This window comes from Fukomys damarensis, unplaced genomic scaffold (genome assembly GCF_012274545.1).
Source record: "Fukomys damarensis isolate Sample0158 unplaced genomic scaffold, DMR_v1.0_HiC HiC_scaffold_8, whole genome shotgun sequence".
NCBI lineage: Eukaryota > Metazoa > Chordata > Mammalia > Rodentia > Bathyergidae > Fukomys > Fukomys damarensis.
In genome coordinates, this window is record NW_022900920.1 from 26,888,092 (window position 1) to 26,911,582 (window position 23,491).

The window sequence follows — 23,491 nt, forward strand, 5'->3', positions numbered from 1 at the left end:
ATAGAGAGGTTGAGTATGTTTCCCAAAGTTGAACCTTGTAAGTCATGGGAATCAGACATAAACTCGGGCATTTCTCTTGCAAAGCACACATTATTAATCACCTTGCTATGCTACCCCTACATGTCTTCTAAGCTTCTCTCACAAGAATGAGGAGATATTGTCCAATTTAGAAGAGGGACAATTTCTACATTCAGCTTGAAAGAATATAATGAATAAAAGCCCTGAGCCTTGGTACTTTCAAGAAACAGAGAGTAGACAAGGGTGGCTGGAGCCTTGTGAACCAGGGATAGGTCTGGGATACATGCAGTGAAGTATGAAAGTAGGCAGGGCAAGTGACTCTGGGAGGCCACTGCAGGCTATAGTTAGGGATTTGGATTTTATTGCATGTATAATCTGTAGTCATAAAGCATTGCACATATCTCCAAAATTACATAATATCTAAGAATAGATATCAATTCTCTCTTGAGAGACCTTTATCTTTGAAGAATTACTTGACAAACAATGAGGATAAAGGAACGGACAGTATAGAAAGTGATGGGAATGTTTCTAAGGCTAGAATGAATAACTAGGGTAATGACATGAGGCTAAAGAGGTGAATCAGTGAGACAGAAAGAGGAAGGTTCTGCAGAAGCACTGAAGAAGAATGGGCAAACAACTTTCTAGTGCATCATGTGCTAACAGGCAGGTGCTATAAAGTCATGTCGTATAATCAGAAAAGGGAAGGGAGCTCCTGCTTTAAACAGAATGAAACAGCACACTGAAGTTACTGCATCACTTTTTAAGATTTTTAGGATCTCAGGTCAGAAGAAAATCAGGCTATTTGGAGCAGTAATGACTCCACTTTCTTGCTATTTCAGTTGCTTTTTTATTTGAGTTGCCAAGGTCCTAAAAGGGGACTTTGTGATGAGTCTTCAGTACAGTGTAACTGTACTTTTTGGTACTTTTCCCATTTTTATGAAATCTAGAAAAAATATGCCAGAGAAAGTGGAGGAAGAGCTGATGCCTGTGGCTATTATTTTTATCTGTGTCAGATGAAGCAAAGCTGAGCACATTCATATGGGATTGTTTTCCAAGCTTTTAACAGATGTCATTTAAAAAATAAGTCACCATCACCTTTCCATGTTACCATCTGACCTTCCAGGAGGCTGTGACCTCCCATTGCAAAGTCTTATTTCTCTTCAAAGCTTTGAATTATTGGGGATTGTTTTGGCAAGGTCAACTTATGATGTGATACAGGTCAGAGGAAATTATTACCTTAAGGTAAATGCACAGCTAGTCGGTGAGCAGTGTTTACTAAGAATGTGAGAAGGACAGAATATTTCTTGTTCCTAATAACTGTAGCACCTTCAAGAGGCAGCAGTTGTATTGTTGAGTTCCTCACTGTGTGCTGTGTGGATAATGGTGAAGCCCTGTGGTAACCCATCGAGAAACCTCAGAGAGCCAGGCAACGTCTTTGATGTTGGAACTATAAAGACGACACAGATGAAATCTTTGTAACTATTGTCTTACACATCTGAATTTTTTTCCTGTTTTTCATTTTTTGTTAGTATATCTTTTTCAGGACACGCCAATTACATTCCTCGTAGGGAGTTGGTACAAGTATAACGCATCTTAATTCTTTTTCTACCTACTTCCCTTTCCCTGTTTCCTACTCTCCTCTATCTTTTGGTCCCCTTTTCATTTGCAAAACATTTATCTCTTCATATCCCATTGTCTATCCTTTATTTTTCTCTTTATTTACATTTTGTGTAAGCAGCCTCAAATTTTCTCCTGAAAGTGGATAAACTATAAGTAGCTTTCCATATATTGTAAACATATTTGTGACACAAACATAGGATCTTTACTAAAAATTCTGCAGTGATATCGACAGGTCCTATTCAAATTTGCATCTCTTTGGAGCCCCTTTATAAGATCTTATTTGTTAAAAGAAATATCTTATTGGGAAGACAACTGCTGTTTACAAATAAAAGCTAAATAGCACTATGAATGATATGTAAAAGTTAAAAAATAAGTAACCACAGAGAGTTATTGAATTGAATTTTAAGGGTGAAAAATAGACCGTAGTCCAGTTCCTTATATATCTTCCAGATGTACGTTAACAACCAAATGTCCCACAACTGCTGCATAATGAAATGTGTGATGTGTGAGAATGTGAGGCATATATGGGGAAAGGTATGGACTGCAGATTGGCCATTGGGCACTTCATTTGGAAGTGTGTGGTTAATACCTCGTGGACATGTACAGGGGACAGGGTGGGGTGGATATTAATGACCATCCTAGGACAAGGCACTTGATTGAGCTTAGTCATGTTGCCAGGTGCTTTCACAGGGTAAATCATTGTGAAGAGGTGCGCTTCCAACATTAATAATCACATCATCTCACTGGGCATTTGAAAGCCATTTTTCCCCTTGCCTTATCCAGACACTTAAAATTGATGAGTTTTGCCTTCAGATTTTGCCCTTAGAATTTCTGGTGGTTGCATTGTTTTGCTAGCTATCTTTCTTCTGTAAACAAGAAAATAGTCTTGGGAAATGAGGATGTCTGGGGTCTGTGTTTTGTAGATGAATATGCACTGGAAACCTTCCCACCTCTCTCCAATGTGCTGTCATTTTTCCTGTAAAAATGTTCCTACAGGATTCATAGTTTGTTAACTCATTAAAGGTATCTTGTTTTTTATCCTAATTGCCATTAACATGGGCCAAATACTTGCTCCAAGGCAGGTTTCCTGCCAGAACAAGCTCTGTGAGGTAGCAAGTAGAAGATAATAAGATGAAAAAGAGAAGAGGGGAAAGCTGATATAAGTCTTCCCATTTTTTATTTTACTTGTCATTATTCCCTATTTCATACTGGAAGGGATAAACAGTAATAATAACCACAGAATTAAGGGTTTTGACCTTGGCAAGTGCTAAAGTGTATCAATATATCAAACCCATATCTGTCTCCAGCTCTAGCATATTAGTTATGAGTTACCTCAAATTCCAATTCTACTTTGTGTCCAAAGTCAGCATATTGACTTCTTGATTTATTTCTTTTAGTGAAAAAGAAAGAGAAAGAAACTGGGGAAGCAGGAAGTAAAAATATATTTTCTTTATATATTTAAGGGAATTTCTCAGGTAGAAGTGACTGTGCATGCTAATATCAATCTTCTCCTGTTGACCATGCTGAAGATGGTCAGACTGACTGCTTTGGGGCCAATGTCCTCAAAAGGGTGGTGAGCATGGAGATGATTTTAGCATCTCAGAACCATCCAATCAAACAAACTAGCATATTATCACATTCCAGTCACTGGTGTGGAAGACAGGATAGGCAGAAGTAGGCGGTGAGGTGGGGTGGAGGGTAGGGCACTTAGGAACGGGACTGAAGAATGTTGCACAGGGTCTATGTCTCAGAAAGTGGCAGTGGTGACACCAGCACCTGTTGTCTGGACCAGAACACACTCTGTTTAACTACTCCTGTGGACCTACCTGGTAGATGGAAAAGAGGTGTCATTCGGTTCACCTCCTTCCTTCTAATAGGACACCTTCTCCAGGTTTTCTTGTGCCAGGTAGGCAAAGGAGCAGCCCCCACACACCCAGCACACTGTTCAGGAGCCCCGAAGGGGAGCTGCGCGGTGTCCTCACTTCTCTCTCCCGGAGGTAGGGGAGGTTGTTAGAGCTTAGCTTGTACAGGTCCACTGTGCTCCACAAACTTTCCAGGCCTGAGGTTGGCACAAGAGGCAATGTCAGTGGTGAGATATTCCCTGGTAAAGCTGCTGAGCCTTAGTGGGAGGAATCTATGTTTCCCCAAATAAAACAGCCACCCTCAGATGGTGGCTTTCCTCACTTCTTCCTCCTATGATAAATCCTGCTGATTCCTTCAAATTGCCTTCTTCCAGGACTGATGGTCAACAGAACAGAATCATCTGCCTTTCCCCAAGCATCAAAGGAAGGCAATTTTCCAGCAGGGGGTGCTGCTATTCACATCTGTCTCTTCTCACATGACAGAGATAAGGAGGGGAAAGAACTTCTCACATTGGAATGTTCATAATTCAGCACTAATGAGGTAGAGAAACCATGGAGATTTGGAATGGCTCATGAAAAACCACCTTCTCCAGGAGTTTTCCAACCACCAATATGAGACAACATTTCTCTCTTCCTGCCCATCATTAACAATCTCTTAAAGACTCACTTGAATCGTCTGTAGTAAATCCAAAGAGTTTTGATGTTTTTATTGGTGTTTATTTTACTGGCTTTGTTTTGATTAAGAAGGAAAAGAGCCAGGGAATTGGAAAGATTTGGATTTAATTTGAGGGAGGTACACAGTTACCACTCATAATCATGAACAACTTGCCTCTCTAAGCCTCCTCCACTACCGATGGAGATAGTCATGTCTTTGGTCCAGGTGTTGTTGAGAATTATAATAAAACACTATGTACAACGTGGTTAAAACTACTCCATATTTACTATATGAAGTAAGCACTTTTATTTTTTAAATCTCTTCTATTTTCTCTTTTCCTTCCCTCTCACAATAGTATTGCAGATGGGGACTTGATGCAAAAGAATTCATTTCATTGCAGGAAAGGAAGGACACTGCTAATGGCCTTCTAATTCCTCGTGATTTTGGTATTAGTCATGCCCAAATCTTTCACTGTATTTCCTCTAAGCCCTTGAGAATCGTGTTCTTCACAGATTGTTAGAACCGGGAAAGCCAATTTAGATGGCTCACCTTGTTCAATTCCCTCATTTTACAGAAGAAGTGACCTTGAAAGGTGGGATGAATGTGTAAGGTCATTAGGCTAGGCAGTAGCACAGCAAAAATACTGAATCTATTATAGCTCATTACTACTCTGTTATCCTACCTAATAGCTGAAATTAAAGATGTCATGATTTTTCAGTGGGTACCTTCTTGCTAAATTTTTAATAATAGAAATGAAAAATGAGATTTCTCTTCTCCATTTCATCTTGGTGCAAGATTATGCATCAAATTTTAAACAATTGGAGAGCAGAAAAAGGTCAAATTCTGCATGCATTTCATAGAACAGCAAGAATCAAACAAGTTCACATGGCCTAAACATCTCTCTAAAAATACCTTCTTTGAAGAATCTACCTAAGTTCCAATAAGGAGACACAGACAGACTACAGAGACTTACTGTCTAGGTACTACGAAGCCAACAACGTGACCCTGAAACAAGACTAAATAAAGCACACAGCAGAAAATAATGCAGGCCACCTGCCAATATAGTGTTCAAACCAGAGGAAAGCAAAAGGGGAGAAAAATCCCATCATTGAAGTTGTTTCCACAGGAAGTATGTAGTAGCCTCTTTGATGTTCCAAGAGGACATCTGAAATAGGCAGCCAGGTCTGGAAATATGGAATCGTGGAGGTCAGCATTAGAGCCAAACAACATCAAATCAAATTGACAGGAGGAAGTGGTGATTTCTGCATAAGAGATTTGTATAAAAAGCAAGACTATTTTTTATTTAAAAAAACCTTTTTAAAAAAATTTTTGGTACCAGGGATCCAACTCGGGACCTTGTGCTTGCGAGGCAGACAGCTGAACCACTGACTAAATCAAAACTATTTTTAGATGTAAGACTTAAATAGCAGCTGCATCTATCAAGGAGAGATGACCGAGAGAGTGGTGGATGGTGGGCCGAGTTCTTAACGTACGCGGAGAAAGAAGGCAGCTGTGCGTTCAGGGTGGTGGCCACCAGAAGCATCCAAACCTTGGTGGCAGGTGGATGGAACAGGCAGCGAGAGCAATATGGTCAGGGTTAGGAGAAATCCCTGCAGGGGATGCGGGTGGACCTGACTTGGAAGGTGAGGTCCTGGCTCCCTCCGCCTCCTCATTGCCTCGTCTTGGACCATGGGTCTCCCTCACAGCAGATGTAGTTTGGACCACTGTGGTATCATCTGCTGCTGACCTCTTAATGTTTCTACTCAGGACTTACAGAAAAGCTGGGAACATAAGCTACAGCTTCCACACTACCTTGGTTCCCCAGTGGCAGCCAAGACTGCAGGGAGGTCCTCAGCCACTCAACTTTAGCACAACACGAGAATGATATCACAGTTCTGACTGGACACTTTCCAGGCCCTCACCTTTCTCTCAGCAAACATATTTACTCCCAAGTTCCCAGTCTCCATGACCCCTTTTCCTAATGAGAAGGTACAGTCTCTCCCACCCAAGCCACTAGCATATTATGTGACTGGCAACCACAGGTTTCTCATGCCCCACGTCCCTTTATTATGTCTCTGGATGATTCAGTTTCTGGATGTTTGAGGATCGGTATCTACCTACGAACAACACTGAATCTCTTCACTCTTCCTATCCATATTTAAATGTTAAGTTGGCTTTAAATATTACAGTTTGTTTTCTATGTTATAAGATAAAAAAATATTTTAAGAGCTCCTTAATTTTCCCAAAACATATGCTGTGGTTCTTAGCCTTCAGTATTATTGTCAACATTATTTGACAGTGCACTAACTGCTGTGAAGAAGCGAAGGTGAGTTCTCCATGAATTAACAATTTAAATCAGAGAAATAATATATTCTAAGAAGTCGCAGGACATATAAGAGGAAAATGGATAAAATTCCCAGGAGATTCATTACTTTGTGTGATGGTTTAACTGCACAAAAGGTTGTGTGATTCTGATCATGTGTTTACTGACCCAGGAACTGGTCAGGAGGCACCCGTGAAACCTTTGGAGTGTGCTTTGAGGACTCAATATGGCAACAAACGAGTTTCCACATGGAAAAAGCTTCCTTTATAGCTGTTACTTATTCTAATTAGCAGAGCCCCCTGCATCCTAGGGACTCTCTGTGTTCTACAGGGGCCACGCCTTGTTATAAACAGATCTACTTCTGAACACTGGCTTAGTCTACATGGTCATTTCCCTCCTTCCTTCCTTCCTCCCTCCCTCCCTCCCATTTGTATTTATTTCTTTGTGGAGTTGAAATTGAATACAAGAAAGTATATGAAGAAATTGAACAACTTTAATTCCAAGTACTTTCTAAGAGTCAGCTGTTTTATTTAGTGGACTAAGTTCCCAGGAGAAATAACGCGGGACCATCCCTGGAGTTATTTAATACTCAACCCAACAAAGCCACCAAAGATGTGCTGCCAGGAAGTCATAGCCTTACTATATAGGAATGAAGAAAATGATCCTAATAGCATTTCTCTCTTCTCAACTCAGATTTTCTATAGGTTACACTTTGTAACTCCTGCTGAAATCAGCTATATCAATAATCTGCAAATATCACTGTGTTCCTGTGGCAAAATTCATCAGAAAGTAGAACAAACTGATACAGGAAATTACAGATGCCTTTTTCAAGAAGAAACCTATTGTCATTCATGTGGGTACTACTAAGGCCATTTAACTGGTCAAGGTCCTAGAGCTGACAAGGGTGGAATTCTTTACTCTGTGGCACAGAGTTAGCCAGTGGCAGAGACAGAATAAAATCTGTCTCCAAAACTCCAGTCTTTTGATTCTGTCATCCTGACCTCAAGCCTTCTTGGGGCCACAGCTTAGGAATGTGCAGTGGTGTGCTTTATATGCAAAACATTTCTTATCCTTTATCTATTCCTCACCAATGAAGACATATAACAATCCCTGAGTTATTTAATACTCAACCAAAGCTAGTTAGTCTCAGCTGTTCTCTACATGTGGTTTTTAAATTTCATGGGAACAAATGTAAAGTCCTTTCGATTCTTTGGTTAGGATGCTGTACCTCAGAATGATTCCCTGTGTTTTGAGAAGGTCACGAGTTTGATCCCTGGTACAACAAAACAAAACAAAACAAAACAAACAAATTTGAACTTAAGGATGATAATAAGTAAATTAATATATAGAGAATAAATTCCCCAAGTGTTGTGAATATAGCACAGGAGAAAACAAAATTGTCTTGATGAACTAAATGTAACCTTCACCAAATGCCTTTCAAAGCTGAGTTGTTTTCACTTCTCACATTCCTTGACAAGCGTGAATCTCTTTTTGTCACTTGCCAAAGGTATTTGTTAAAAGCACCCTTCTCTCTGACTTAAGGAAAGATACCTCTTCAGCTCCATATTAATTCCTGTCTTGTTGGATCCTTCTCTTTGAGTTGGAGTCCCTATTAGCAATGCTTCAGACCAGAAAAATATAAATAAAAAATAATACTTCTTCCATTGTTGCCTTGCAATTTCTGTACTATCATGTTTCCCTGAGAAAAGGGCTGCCTTCTGGGAATCAGCTTCCTTCATAATGAGGCTGACAAACCTGGAAAATTTTCTTCTTTTTATGGCTGAAAAATATGTATATTTATATGTTTATGGACACCTGGGCTGGGCTGGTTCTATGGCTTGGCCATTGTACATTAAATGTAGGCATGCAGATATTTGTATAGTATGCTGGCTTTGATTAATTTGAGTATATGCCAAGGAGTGGCATAGCCGAGTCAGATGGCAGCTCTATTCTAAGGAAGACTTATGCTTCTGAGAAGTTGAAATAAGCATATTTTCTGCATTTCACTAAGTAACGCAGTATAACTCAAAGCCTTTATTTTGTAGTCATTTTATTCATCAGTCTCATAAGACTGGTGGACAAATAACTGCAATATTTTGTAGCAAATGAAACCTGTCTCATGCCATTTACTTCCAAGATATTAATGGGTTATAAGAGAAGAGACATATACCTATGTGAACACCTAGCAGCATTAGCTTGCAGAGTGGCACAGAACTTCATAAAGGCATCGTGACTTGTGCAAGGTCATGAAATACGTCAACTGCAGAGGATGGAATCCAGATCAGTTGTCTTGTTACAGTACTCTTTTTCTCCAGTTATAAGTGACCGGGTACTTTCTAATTCGCCACCTTGTGCTTCCTGGATAGAATGATGTGTGTATAATTGTCCTCTAAATAGGTGCTCAGAACATACCATCTTTATTATTCTCAATTTCAAGCCATATTTCTTTGGACATGTCATAGCTATATCCTGGCAAAGTATATCCACTGAGATCACAGTGAAAACATCAAATGTAAATGAAATAAGGGTACACAGATTACAGTGGCATTGTTATGTGCATTTAAGTTTAATGCTCTTTATGAGCTCCTGAAAGCCGGGTTAGGCTATTTTCCATAGGTTAACCTTGTTTATTCATTCATCTCTTGTGCCTTCTCCGGTCACATCTTCAATTTCAAAGGAGAGTGAAACCAATCTAGTTACTATAATCAGAGTCTGTACAAACTACACCATGGCCAAAATCATGAAGATCTCCTAGGTTTTAATTACATTTGAACCATTCTCCCTGGTGAACTGGACTGGATTGTTGTATGGAACTGCGCAGCAATTAGCTTAGCAACTTAGTCCTCATAGAGCTTCCTCACTCCCGGCTGCAAATGCAATTCTAGGACATGGCGCACAGGTTCCTATACTCTTGTATGAAAATGTTGTCTGCCTTGGATCAGAGAGAAACAGCAATAGTCCAGCGGGAAGTAGAAGCCAGGGAACTTTATTTTAAATTTTCTCCTTTAAGCAGTAAATAATAAGCATTAACCCTGAAATCACATTTCTAGGCCAATCGGTTTAATTACATTGTTTTCCTCCACAGATGTGGATCTCAAAGTTGGGCAAGCACTGGAACTACCTGGAGGACTAATCTCCACTCTCCGAAGTTCTAATTCAATAAATCTGGGCTGGGGTATGAATTTTGCACTTTTGAAAATTTTCATTTGTTCTTGCTGGTGCTGGTGAGATGCTACTTTCTGGGCCCTAGTGCACTAGCTCTTACCTGTTGATGTACAGCAGTGAACGTGTGCTTTAGCACTTCCTAGTTGTACTCAGAGAGTGACCATTTCGCTTTGAGGAGACTTACCTTGAATGGAAGCCTGAAGAGATGCGCAGAAGACTGAGAAATGAAGATGAAAAGTCTTCATTGTCCAACTTCCTTACTGGTTTCTTCATTCAAAACTGAACAGGTTGTGAAGTGGATCATAGCGTTAGGTGGAAAGAAAATATCCGTGTGCTGCTATTATTTGTTGACAATCTCATCGCTCAAAGGACTATGTGCTAGCTGTCCATCTACAAGTTTGAGTGCTAGGGCTTTACATACTTTGGAAAACATTTGCTAAGTGTCCACTTAGGTACAAGCCATCGAGCTAAATGTTTTTATAAGCAGCAATGTATCCAGTCAGATTTATATAACTACTTCATAAAAATGTACTTTGAGCTTCTATTTTATAAATGTAGAAACTGGAAATTGAAGTAGGCAGGCAAATTGCTCAAGGTCTAATACAATTCAAATTCAGCTTCTTACCTGGAGAACTCACTATCCTATGAAGGAAGACTCCTTTTCAGCTGACTTTTGGGAGATGGAGCTTGCCACCCTGTCCATGCACCCATCGCTTCCAAAATAATACAACTTTAAATCTGCGACCATCATGCCACCTGCTTTGCTTTTGTGGCCCAGGATTGTTTTTGCTATTCTGAGTCTCTTCTGATTCCATATAAATTTTAGGATTGTGGTCCCCACCTCTGTGAGAAATTGTATAGGTATTTTGTTTGGAAATGCATTAAATCTGTATACCAAGCTGGGTGTGGTGGTGCATGCCTATAATCCCAGCACTCAGGAGGCTAAGGCAGGAGGATCACTGTGAGTTCAAAACCAGGCTGGGCTACGCAGTGAGTTCCAGGTTAGCTCTACTACATAGTGAGACTCTGTCTCAAAAAAACAACAACAGAAAAATCTGTATATCAGTTTTGGAAGCAATAGCCATTTTAGTTATGTTGTTTCTAACAGTGTCACTGTGTTCTTGTGTGTGTGAGTGTGTGTGTGTGTGTGCATGTGTGTAATGTGCAAAAATGCATGAGTATCTTATAACAAAGAAGAAATTATCTCATTCAGAGGAATTCAGCTTCTAATCAGAGAGAGAAATTTTCTTCAAATGCTGAGTATCATTTAACAGCCACAGAGTAATACCCATCCTTTGATCTTCTCTAGGGAAAGAATGGCTTCTTATTCCACTTTTTAGTAGAAACAAATGTCGGTAGGGAGAAGTGTTCTATCGCTGGGCAGGAATGATGACTTATCACAATCAACTTCTTCATCCCTATAACCCTGAGAGCGAGGGCTGTCACAGATCCTTGCAGGATCCTTACAGATCCTTACAGAAAAATGCATGTGTATATTTGTATCTTTTTCCTCAACATGCCTGTTCCTTTCATTGCTCCTGACTCCTCCATCTTAGCACAGCAGAGAACTTGTTGTTTGAGGGTCCCTAGATGATGATTCCTTAGGGCAGCATTATTTCTTGACTTGGGGGCAGACTGAGGTAGGTGGGGACTGGATTTTATTCTCCTCTTGAAATTAAGCATACTTTTGAAGGATTTTAGTTTTTTTTTTCCCTGTGATTAGAGGAAAGAAAATATGAAATCATTGGTGGCAGTGGGCTATGGGATCAGAGTCCTACCATTTGTGCTTGTGGTCCACAAACAGAATGAGTGATTTATCTAGATTTTCTACTGGAGATTTTGATCTACCAACTCCAGCAGAGGAATAGATTTCCCAAGGCCTTTGAACTGCAATAGCATTACTCTATGCAGAAAAATGCCTACCGCACATGATGGCTGAATAAATATTATCTAGTGTCTACTATTGATAGATTATAGTAGTTATTGAAGTTGAACATTTATAAAAGAAAACTCGTTATTGTAAATAATTCAACCTGTTGTCCTAACTTAATGAAAATTGGAAATAACGTTTTTTTTCAATCTTTAGCCATAAGATACTGTTGTCAAACTCCTGTAGGAGTGGTATTTTGAAACTTCCCTATGTGAAGGGAGGTCACACTGGTAGATGTCGGCTTCCAGCAGGAGACCTGTCTTCTCCGTGAGGAAGAAGGGAAAGGCTGAGAGCCACTGCACTGTGATGAAATATGAATGGAGCGATGTGTAATGACTGGGTCCTCACGTTGCCCATCAGTCATCCGCTGACCTGAGCTGACCTAGCTTTAGTCGGCTTCTGTTTTCCCCATGGGCCCCTGAACATCAGCTTGCTCCCAAGGTTGAACATACACTAAGGCAAGGAACGTTTCCCCATCTCTTCTCCTGTAACTGATCGTTCTGCAAGTCAGCCCACCAGTGCAGAGAACATTTCATGATGCACCATCAAGTCCCTGCAGTCTGCCGGCCCTCCTGAGTATTTCTTTCCTTCATGAAGTTCCTGCTGGCTTTATTTATTTTCTAAAACAGAAAACTTTTTCAACTTTAAGACACTTTCATAGGTTGACATGTTCTCCCTATTGTAAAACTGTCTCTTTTTAATTAAGTCTGGATTTGTTTTTCATTTTGATAGCAACTTTCAGGCAGAAGTCTAAAGAGTCAAGCATTGATAAAATGCAATATTTAATCTTTTTGTGACAGTTCATACTTGTACTGATAAGGCTACATATAAAATACCTGGTGCATTTGTGTATGGAGGGGGGCGGAGGGAGAGGAAGAGAATGAATCGCCTTGTTATTTTCTTGTTTAATTGAAAAATAATGGTGACATTTCTTCAGTTTTGCTACACTGACCTGCTTAATGGGCATCATCCCATTAAATTATTACAAAAGCTCTATGAAACATGTCTCAGGAATATCCCCATTCTACAGATTTTCAGAACCTGACAGGATATTTTTATCTGTTCATTGGATTTCCACAGTCAGTAGATGGCTAAGCTGCCTTATCCTAATGTTTGCCAAATCCCAATGATCCAAATGTTTGTTTTGATGTCTAGAGCATAGTGTTCCTCTCTGAGTTTGATTATTCAGGGGATATTTGGTTCCCTATATAGTTACAAAATCATTGAGGATTTTTAAAGTCATATTTCTATTTAGTAAGAATGGATTAAGTTAGTTTTCTAATGTGCATAAAGTAAGTTTTCAAATGTTTTTAAGACTTGGGTTTAGACACAGAGAGGAGCAAAAAAGATAAACACACATCAAAATGTTTCCGAGGGGAGTAGTTTGGTAGTGGAGAGCAACTATAAATAAGTAATTCTAAAGTTAAGCAGATTATAACTGACATGAAATAGGCATAAAAAAGAATGATGAGAATCCAGGGAAGAGAAGGAATCTTCCAAGTGTTGAGAATCCTTGAGCTATGGTTTCTGGTTCATGGAATTTGGAATGGTGGCAGAAGACAGCAGACTAATTGTGAAACAGAGCCTCTCTGAACAGTCTTCGGTTTAGAAGTCAGGTTTGATTCATGCAATTGTCATTAAAAAAACGAACCTAGAGTAAATCGCAAATTTAATTTATAGCTGCCTTACAGCCCAATGGGTTGTGAGCCGAAATGAGCTGGGGCTGGAGAGATGAGAAGGAATCAAGCACAAGTCAAAGAATACCAGGCTCACTCAACGTTCCACGAGACTGGGATTAAATGGTCACAGCAGATCCAAGTCCCAGGTGACATTTGTGAGGCAGGTGCTTGAATTTTCCTCCTTGCTGATTGTAGTCCAGTGATACAGGATCTGGAGAATGCATGGTGAGTAAATGGCCTCTGCAATGGTGTGTGTGTGTGTGTGTGTGTGTGTGTGTGTGTGTGTGTGTGAAATTTGATCTCCCCTTGGGTCACCTGCTGCGAGTTTTGCAACTCAAGCAGAAAGGGACTCAGCTTTCCTCTTGGGGAGGACTCCTCTATTATCTGCTCCCGTTAAGAATCTGTAGTTTCCTAGGGTGTAAAACATCTTTTTTCCTACCTAATGTGTCTTTCTGAAGTGTTTTCCAACAAAGATGTCACTGGCTGGTTTTTTCTTTGCTAAGAAAGTTTCTGATTGTTTTGCCTGTAATAGTCATTCCCTTATCTTTTCTAGTGACCTTTCTTTTACCTTTGTGAGGTCTGAAAAACAAGAAAAGGGAGATTTATGTTTTAATGGATGTGACTTCTCTTACTTTTGTTGGGCCAGTGTCAGGATTCTCTGAGCTCTTTTCCTACTTTAAAAAATCCCAAGTCACATCTTACTAAAGTGAGCTATAAACTTATTCTCATTGGAAGCAGTGATGAGCATAGATGTGTTTGCAGACAGGCAGCCAGACCTTTTTGAAGTGCTCATTTTACCAATTTGTAGCTAGGTGTCCACGTTTAAAGGTGAGTGTGTAAGTGTAGAGGAGTTTGGTTGGTAGATGTTCAGAGAGGATGAATAATGGATGCCTCTGTTTGTCACTTAGGCAGCAAGAACTGGGTTCTTGTATTCCTTCCGTTTCCACATCTGACTCATGTCAAACCCTAGGCTGCAGCTATGGAGCCCAAAGTCAGGTTGGATGTAACCTATGTAAGGTATGGGAGAGCGGAAGAGAAAATCGGATGAATGCTAGGAATTCTAGATCTCTAGATGAATGCATTGGGTATATGAGTTTCCACACAGGGAATCAGAGCTTGGCAACTCCCACTTGCCAGCCTGATTGCTCTCGGTGTCCAAAGTACAGTATTGTGAGGCTGGGAGATATTGGTTTTCTTGACTATAGAGAAGTGTAGTTGTAGGGGCAACTCTGTGAGTTTCGGAAAGGCCTCAGTGTGCTTTGAACTCTGTGTGTTGAAAGGATTAAGTGTGTTTGCCCCCCCACGGCTGAGTACTGTGAAGGTGTGGCTGTCTGGTTTCTGTGGAAGTGCAGAGGGCTTGGAATTCCTGTCAGGCAGTCTGCCCTCGGCCTGGCGATTCTGTTCTGGTCTTGATCTCCCATTCGTGATGCCAGTGAAGAACATATTTACAAAGCACAGTTAGAAGATTGAAAGATGGAATTTTCTGTGCATCAGCAGGTAGGCCATCTGGGCGGGGGTAGAGGAGTCTGAGCCTCAGACAAGCCAGGCAGTTGTGCCGAGTCCTAGGGCTGGGGCTTGGGGCAACCCCACATTGAGCTGTGAGACACAGTAGAGAGGGTGCTCTGGGAAGGGTCTGGGAAGGGCTGACCTGTTAACAATAGGACATAGAGCTTGAAGTCATCCGAATGAACAACAGCCACTGAAATAAACACAAGCCAAATTGCCAGGGCCCACTTTTTATCGTCTCTGTCACTCTGACCAGACATTTTCTCCATTACCATGCAAGAGGCTACCACTTCACCTCCAGTTTTGCCTCTGCTTGGTTAAACACATCAGTTTCTGTGAGAGCCTTCCTAGAAAACGAGATGGAAGATGGGTTTCTCATTGAAGCCTAATTTATACTTTGTGTGATCTGATTGAAAGGGAAGAAAATGCACACCTACTCTTTTTTTATGTGGAACACAATTGTGAGTTGGGCTGTAGGTGATCTCCCTGCATACGTACTGAATACCTGATTTGTGTCAGCCTCCTACATCCAGACTTTCTGAAAGTGTAGTCACTAGCATATTAGTGTTACATAGAAAATATATAATATTTGTAATTTTTAAAAATTGGTTTGTTTAGGAAATACTGATTTTAAGAGCTAGCAATGATATGCAATGGTTCACTGAGAAATTATTATTTTTTTAATGATAGCTTTTTCCCTTCACGGTCTCTGAGGACCAGTCTTCTGAGGAACTCATTTGGGAAAAGCTGTTTAGCAGACTCATTTTCATGTTGTAGGCTTCACATTAATAAGTCAAGCAGGTAAATGATCCCTACCTGTCCAGAATAACATTGTGGGGCCATCATTCAAGTGTAGGATTTGTTCTTTCGGGTCATTGAGGGTTTGATTCAAGATAAACTTCTGGTAGAGAGTTGCCTGTTCACAGATGTTCTTTTATCTGATTTATTCCTTCTTGCTAATACGCCATGCTTTTTTCAAGTGATGAAGAGGCAGTGCAAACATTTATGAGCTTTTTCAGGTACTCATTTTCAATATCCCTTGTAGCAAGCAGTGGCCCAATGATCCCATGTGGGATAATAGAGGAAGAAAGGACATTGGGTAAGTTGAAGTGGCGAAGTTTTAGAGAATATGGCATTTCCTGATGGAGAAAGACACGAAATTCTTAATTTTGTTTTGATAAAACCACAACCATTTGTTTTGTTCTCAGGTTTATTTTTATGATGGTTGTTTATATTCCCTTTTAGAAAGCATCATGTAGCTTTGAAGGTTTTGAGGGCTTTATCAGATATCTCTTGTTGAGCGATCAAGCCTATGCAGGAAAATCAATACTTTGAGTATAAAAACAGAAAAAAACACAAGGAACTTGCTATTTTGAAGACATTCGGGAGCCACTCCCCTGATGCAGGAACTGTCTGCCTCAAGACTTCTAGGTAAACCATGATGTCCTCGTGGTTCAAGACACTGATGGGTAGATATATTAGTTTCCTATTTGTGCTGTAATAAATGATCACATTCTGGGGCTTAAAACCACACAAACATAGTTCTAAAGGTTGGAGATCAGAAAAGCCTTTAATAGGACTAGACAGGGTGTTGGTAGGCCTGAGTTCCCCTCCTGGAGTTTCCAGGACAGAAATTGCTTCTTCTTTTCTGTCTCCTCAAGCCTGCCTGACTGGAGGAGGATGGATCTTTGCACCTGTCCTTACATCTCTCTGTGACCCCTTTTCCTCCTTTTGTAAGGACCCTTGTGATTGCATTCAGCCCAACTGGCTCTTCCAAGATAATTTAACCTCCTCAAGATCCTTAATCACATGAAAAGTCACTTTGCAATGTAAGGTAACATGTTCTGAATGGTAACACATTCTTAAAATTAGGATGTGGAGATAATCGATGGTCAGAGCCATAATTTTACATAGTGCAGCAGTTGCACATTCTAGTATATATTTTATATTCTTTGGTTACTATGCCATGTTAGCATACTTACTGTTTTATCTAAACCTACAACTCATATTGTGTGTGCTCAAGGAAGAAAGGTCATCTTTAAATTTTTGTACAAAATCTGAACATAAGTTTTCACTGATCATAGAAAATCTTTAGATTGCATTGCATTGTTTTTCTTTTTCTTGACTTTTAGAAAAATTTAAAAATAGTACCTCAAGTGAGGTGGTGTTTATAAATTAGCAACAACAATAAAAACCCTGACATATACATACTGTATACATTTAGGTAAAAATTGAAGTTGTTATTTGTTTATCCAAGAGTAATTACCAGTGGGTCAAACATTGATCTTCCTGGGAGCATTTCAAGTGGGATTTTACTGGCAAATTGAGGTTGCCCAGAACCAGGGAGGAGCACATCAATTGCATTGATTGATGTCTGCCCATTTCTCTCCCTGCTGCGGGGCTTTGTTCCCAAACAGTGAGGCAGCTTCTCTGGCTAGAGAGCTCCCAGGAGCTGAATAGCAGATTTGCTGGGAGTTCAGACAATTGCCCTGGAGAATCGAAGGTTTCACACAGTGAAGGGTAAGTATGGATTAAAGGGATGAGCGTTTCAGATGCATTCTGTGGCAAGGGTGTGCCATTTAAAATGTTCCCAACTGAGGGGCTGCATGGAAGCTGAGGTAGTTCTCTTAGTCTCCTATTCCAGTTAGTTCAAGTTCAGCGCACAAACCCCACTGGGTCAGAGGGTAAACCTGTCCCGCTCTTTGTCCTTTGAGAGCATCATTTATGTTTTCAGGAAGCTTTAAGAAGTTAGGGACTGGACCTAGTGACTTGGGGAAGTTTCACCTTTGCCACCAACTGCCTTACTTGGTCTATATACTTAGCTTCTATGTATTTTTTTTTCCTAATGTAATTAGGTATCTATTTACTATAGTAATTTGTCTTCCAAATTTTTTAAATGTGCTGATCATTTTTAATGAAATAAATTAATTATTTCCTTCATGTATTTTTAGAGTTCAACTAATATAATCTGACCTTGAGTCTAGGAGCCTTTGTTCTTATATTACTAATTCAGAAGAAATTGTAATAGAGATAAATAAGCAGACTTGATTTGTCAGATCCTTTATGAAACAGATGATAATGGTCATGGTGATGATGCTAATATTAATACAGAAATTGATGAAGAGAAGTAAGGAGAGGAAGAAAGTTCTTATATGCTTGTGCCAGATTTTCTACTGCACAGAGAAGGCATACATATTTAGTTACCAAAGAAATATGCAAACCCTAGAATCAGAAACTTGACGTTTAGGTCAATAGAAGAAAGAAAGACCACTGAATCATATATATTTTCATGATATCTAGAAGTAAATACAACAGAAGTAAATTTTTAAAAAAGTGCCTGAATTTTCAGTGTATGGACTCAAGTAGTATTTTGGTTTCTTTTCAGATATTTCACAGTCAGAGTAGTTTTATTGATTGTAACTACATTAAAATGTAATTTTGTTCACTTTGTGGATATTTGCTACTATTTCTGAATATATGGCATGCAATCCTTGTCTGTGGAAAGTCTCTCCCCAGACACAGTACTCCTCCTACTGTGTGGGTGAGAATGTGACTCCCCTGCTTTCCCCTGAAACAAGCTGCTGCCCATCAGCAGCCAGAAATGCTTACCTTGGGATGAATCCGAAACTGGTGCCTTGATGTTTCCAGTTACATCGAATTTCCTGAGAGGCAGTAGAGGTGATCTGGGACTGTGTTGGGACTCCTGCTCTGGTACAGCTGGAAATGCAGGTGAGCTGTTTGCAATCAGTGCAGTCCTTAGGCCGGGCCCATCACCTGGGTTGTGTAACCTCTCAGCCTTGTTTTTCCATCCCAGTGACTACTGTTTAAATAAATTTATATCCAAGAATTAGACAGAGTCAGTACTGTTGATTGTAACTGACCGATATGCAGACTGATTCAGTATCCTGCTCTTAAATTAGAATTATATTATAAGGAAACTCCATGAAGTTTATGTATTTCTGATATAGTTAAAATTATGAAATAATGTTCAGTTGTGTCAATTATACATTGATAGGTATAGCCATTATCCTACTGTCAGGAAAATAACTCATTTCAGTCATAATTTCTATTTCTTTATTTAAATTTTTTTATTTTATGAAAAGTTAAAAATTCCATAATCAAATAGAAAGAGAATAACAATAATTATTACACTGTGTATTATTATCTTCAAAGTAGTTACTCCGAATACAAGACATAAGTCAAAAAGATTCCTACAAAGAGGGGAAGTGGGAGGAGTAGAGGAAAGCTAAGAAGGAAAAATAAAAAAGAGAAAAGGGAAAAAGTGGAAACAAAGTCTCTGTAAATAGGGACGGTGGAGGGGGTGAAGGGAGGACAGGGAAATGGGGAAAAAGTAAGAATCAAGATATCATGTAAAAGTACAATATCCCAATGATGAATGGAACTGTATTGTATACCTAAAATGTGCCAATAAAGAGAAAAGGAAAAACAGATAATGGTATTAGAAGGTAGAGAATTTGGGAAGTGAAGAGGTCATGAGGATGGGATCCCTGTGAATGAGAGTAATGCCCTTATCAAAGGCCCCAAAGAGATCCCTCTGTCCTGCTGCCAGCTGAAATTATAGTAAAAAGATAACTCTGTATAAGGAAGTGAGTCCTTGCCAGACACCAAATTTGGTAGCACTTTGATTTGGTACTTTTCAGCCTCTAGCACTCAGAAATGTTTTTATTGTTTATAAGTCACCCAGTTTATGCTATTTTGTTATAGAAGCATAGCCCAATAAATTAGTTCCTTATAAAAAAAATCCTACAAAAAAGAAACAGACAGATAATTACAAACTTGCTATTTCCATGCTTACAGTATTCTTGGGTATTTTTTATTTATGGTCATTAGAAGTAATATATTTATGAGGTCAAGAAGTATTACATTTTATGTGCCTTATTATAGTGCTGTCTTGAAAGTTTACAGCAATTTATTACATTGCCAACAGTGTATGGAAGTGATAATTTCATTGAATTCTTTGGTGTCTGAGACATCATCAGTGAAAAATAGCTTCACTTTTTCCCCTCCGTGTACAGTTCTACCTTGTGATCATCACCATTTCTAAACCTTGTTCAACTGGCTGAAAAGTTACTTCATGATATGATAGCGTAATATTAAAAAACCAAGTTGGAATCCATATCCTTTAATCTTTCAATTCCAGGACTTTTTTAGTCATAAATTATTTATTTGTCTTCTTTCTAAGAAACCATCAATGGACCAAATGCCAAATTACTAATTAGATTTGATCTAAGATTTTCCTATTAAAGATTAAGATCCATAATGTTATTGATCATAAGGACAGCTTCTTCTTAGTCTGTACTTGAAAGGAAATTTTCACCTTCCTGTTAAAAACTATTGGTGGAACAGGGAGTATAAATTCTGTGGCTGTGCATGTCAGCATCAGTGAGCGCCCTCACTGAGAACTTCCTCCTCAGCCAGGTCGCATGCAAAGGAAGTAAAGGAGCCTGTTGTGAAGGGAGTAGAAGGTAGAATAAATAAACTTGAGTTCTTATTCTGCCTCCATCTTTCATTTCCTGAATGTGTGTACTTCTTTCTGTCTCTGAGTCCCAGATTTCTCAACTGTAAGATGAGAGGGTTCTAGGACTAATGCCACCTCTATCATTTGATGAGTCAGTCATGTTGCAGACATTTTTATGGTCATTTTTAGTATTGAGTCTCAAGGATCAAACTTTTCCATTGAATTTTTCCTCATACTTATTGGCTCAGGATGCATCTGTGTTGTACCTAAGCAACTTTTGTTATGTGATGCAAAAAAAGGTTTTATCTGAAGATTTTAAATAATGTAGTACATTTGTTTCTCTGCTGTACTTGACAATTATTGTTTTTGTAATCACCAGTGAGTAGGGGAATGTATAATAGATGACTCTGATCACTGAGCATAGCTTAATACTTGCATATTACATTGGTTAGGCACATGGGTTCTGAATCACATGACCTGGGATGGACTTCTTAATTAAATAACATTAGATAACTTATTTAACCTCTTGAGACTTGTTTTATCATAACCATATGATGGATTATAATAATATAAGTCTCATTTGATAGTTTAGAATATCAAATAAGACTAGATATGTAAAAGACAGCATCTAATATGTAGTGAAAACACAATGAATAGTGATTACAGTTATCCATCCAAAAATCTGTAAGAAATTGCATTTTAAAGCCAGGTTAGGGTTTCCACCTGATGGAAATAGTTGGGGAATAGAAGTATTATGGAATGTTTCTTAAAAGTATTTTTTTCTGCTAGGATGGATATCAGACATGTCTGTGTAGTAAACACAAATGTATATTCCCTACTTCTATCTTACTGTGTGCTCCCCAAACCCCCAAATATAATCTTGACGAGAAAACTATTGACATTAAAAAGATTTACCACTGACTTTGTTCCTTTTAGTTGCTAAAGATAATCCACCTAATTACCTATGTAGCTTCTGTGAATCGTTAATAAGCAATCCAGTCAATTTAATAAATTTTCACTGAGTGCCTACTGTGTTCCATCTTCATAGCTAGGTACCTTGGCAAAAACTAAGGTATAAATTAGAAATTCACTTTTTATCTTGACCTAGACTATACTTCTTACATGAATAAGTAGTAGATAACCAGCCTCAGGTTTTCAGGACCTTGGAGAGCGCCCAGCCTTTTGAAGCTGGGGTTGTAGGTGGGGAGTAAAGAAAAGGCAGATGGATACACAGGCTCTCTGTCCTTCCACAAAACTCTCTCACATAGTACACTTACAGTTACGTGACTTACTACTTGCGGTCTGACATCCTTAGAAGTATGAGCTGCTTTTTGGGGGACATGGATGGCCTCATGGATCAACTGAGACTGCCTCCCAGGAATTAAGTATCTGAAATCTTCCTCTCTGCTTTCTTGAGATACCCATAGCAACCATCCTGGTAAACAGCATATCCTGTTCAGAAGCTCTTTCCTTATTCCTTGTGTAGAGAATGTTTAAGAACACGTACATTATTTTTTAATAAAAGGCTTGGTTTCTTTTACCAATAAATTCTCTTTTAGTTTTTTAAACACTACAGTATGTACAAAAACTTTACATGGAAACTGAGCCAACTATATTTTTAAAAATGTGTACATATATGCAGAATCACACATAAATATATACAAACAAACATATGCTAATATACATAGAACTATAAATATACGGTAGCACTCATTTGTTTATTCACATGCAGTAACTTTCAGGTTTTTACTTTGTATTGAAACTTTGTGTGGGAGGCAGGATGTGAGCTTAGGGTGCCACATCTCCTTCAATAAAAACTAAATCCTACTTGGAAGTTTTCTTTATGTGACCCAGGGCCTTGGAGAAAATGCCAAATGGAACAAAACAAGCAGACAAAAACCCCAAATTTGTCACTAGTAATTTGAGATCTGGATGGTAGGATAAAATATTGAAATGATAATATTTATAAAAATATAAATACCTTAGAGTATACCAATGGTGTGTATCCCTACTAAATCACTCCTTGGGTTGCGCTTTGAGGGAATTTTGCTAAGGGTGAAGAAAGATGGATGGAAGCAAAGAGACTTCTCCTTCCTTTTTCCCTTCTTAACACTTATTACAGACTCCTTAGTGTGACCTGTGAGTGCCACCACACTTACTTTGTCCCTCATTGCATAAATTCTCGCTGTGGATTTATTACACTGACCTATTAAATAGTAATAAGGTGCCTTCTTGAGCACTTCGTATTAGTGCCTTGCTAAGAGCTTTATATTTTTAATGGCAAAGTATAAAATAGTTCATCTTATTCTGCCCACTTTACACTTATTCTGTTCATTCACTCATTCTTCAACAAGTAGCTATTGTTTGAGGCAATGCAGTAGAGGACAAGAATAAAAAACTTCAGTACTCATAGAGCTTGGTGCATGGAACTAGATAAGTGAATAAATAGCTAATGTAGAAGGTATTTTATAGTGATAGAAAAATAAAGCAGGGGAGTATATCAGGGTGTACTCCAAAGTGGGATGTTTGTGGTTGTAAAATCAGATCAGGACTTCCAGGAGAGAAATGTACAGATCCCTGGTCACACAGCTGGTAATAGGTGAAACCTTAGTGACATGACACAAAAATGCTGACTTCCGCCCCCTGCCCCCCAGTGAAAACCGACGGCTCAAGGGATCACACACATCTTGGCTGTTTGATGCCTTTGCACTCTGCTTACTGTGGAGGATCATGCTCTCCTCTTAGCGGAGAAGCATGTGGTTTCAAATGTCCTGTCACCCATGGCTTCTGCTGTGAAGCTGCCCTCCTGGCCTTTTCTCTCTAGGTAAGAACAAGTATTCCTGCCTCCTGCCCTCTGTCTTCTGAGCTGCAATGGACCTCTGTCCTGGCTTTAATCCCAGTCTCGCCATTTATTACTCATCAGGGCATGAATTTGTGATTAGGTTTCTTCAGGGTAGTGTTCCACCTGAACCTGTGTCTTCTGTTTCACACAAAGTGCATAATTAAGGGGTGTTGGTCAAACATAAAACACTCGGATGAGAGGCCAAATACTGGTATTCTTGATTGGATCCTAGAGAGTGGTTAAGCGCTTTATGATTAACACTGCTGCTCTCCTAAGAGCTTTCAAAGAGGGCTTTTGAAATTCATAATCTCCTTCAGTATATCCAAAGTAAAATTTTCTTAACTTTTAAAATAATGCTTTTTTTTTTTTTTTTTTTTTTTTTTTTTTTATTTCCGGGGGTTTAACTCGGGGT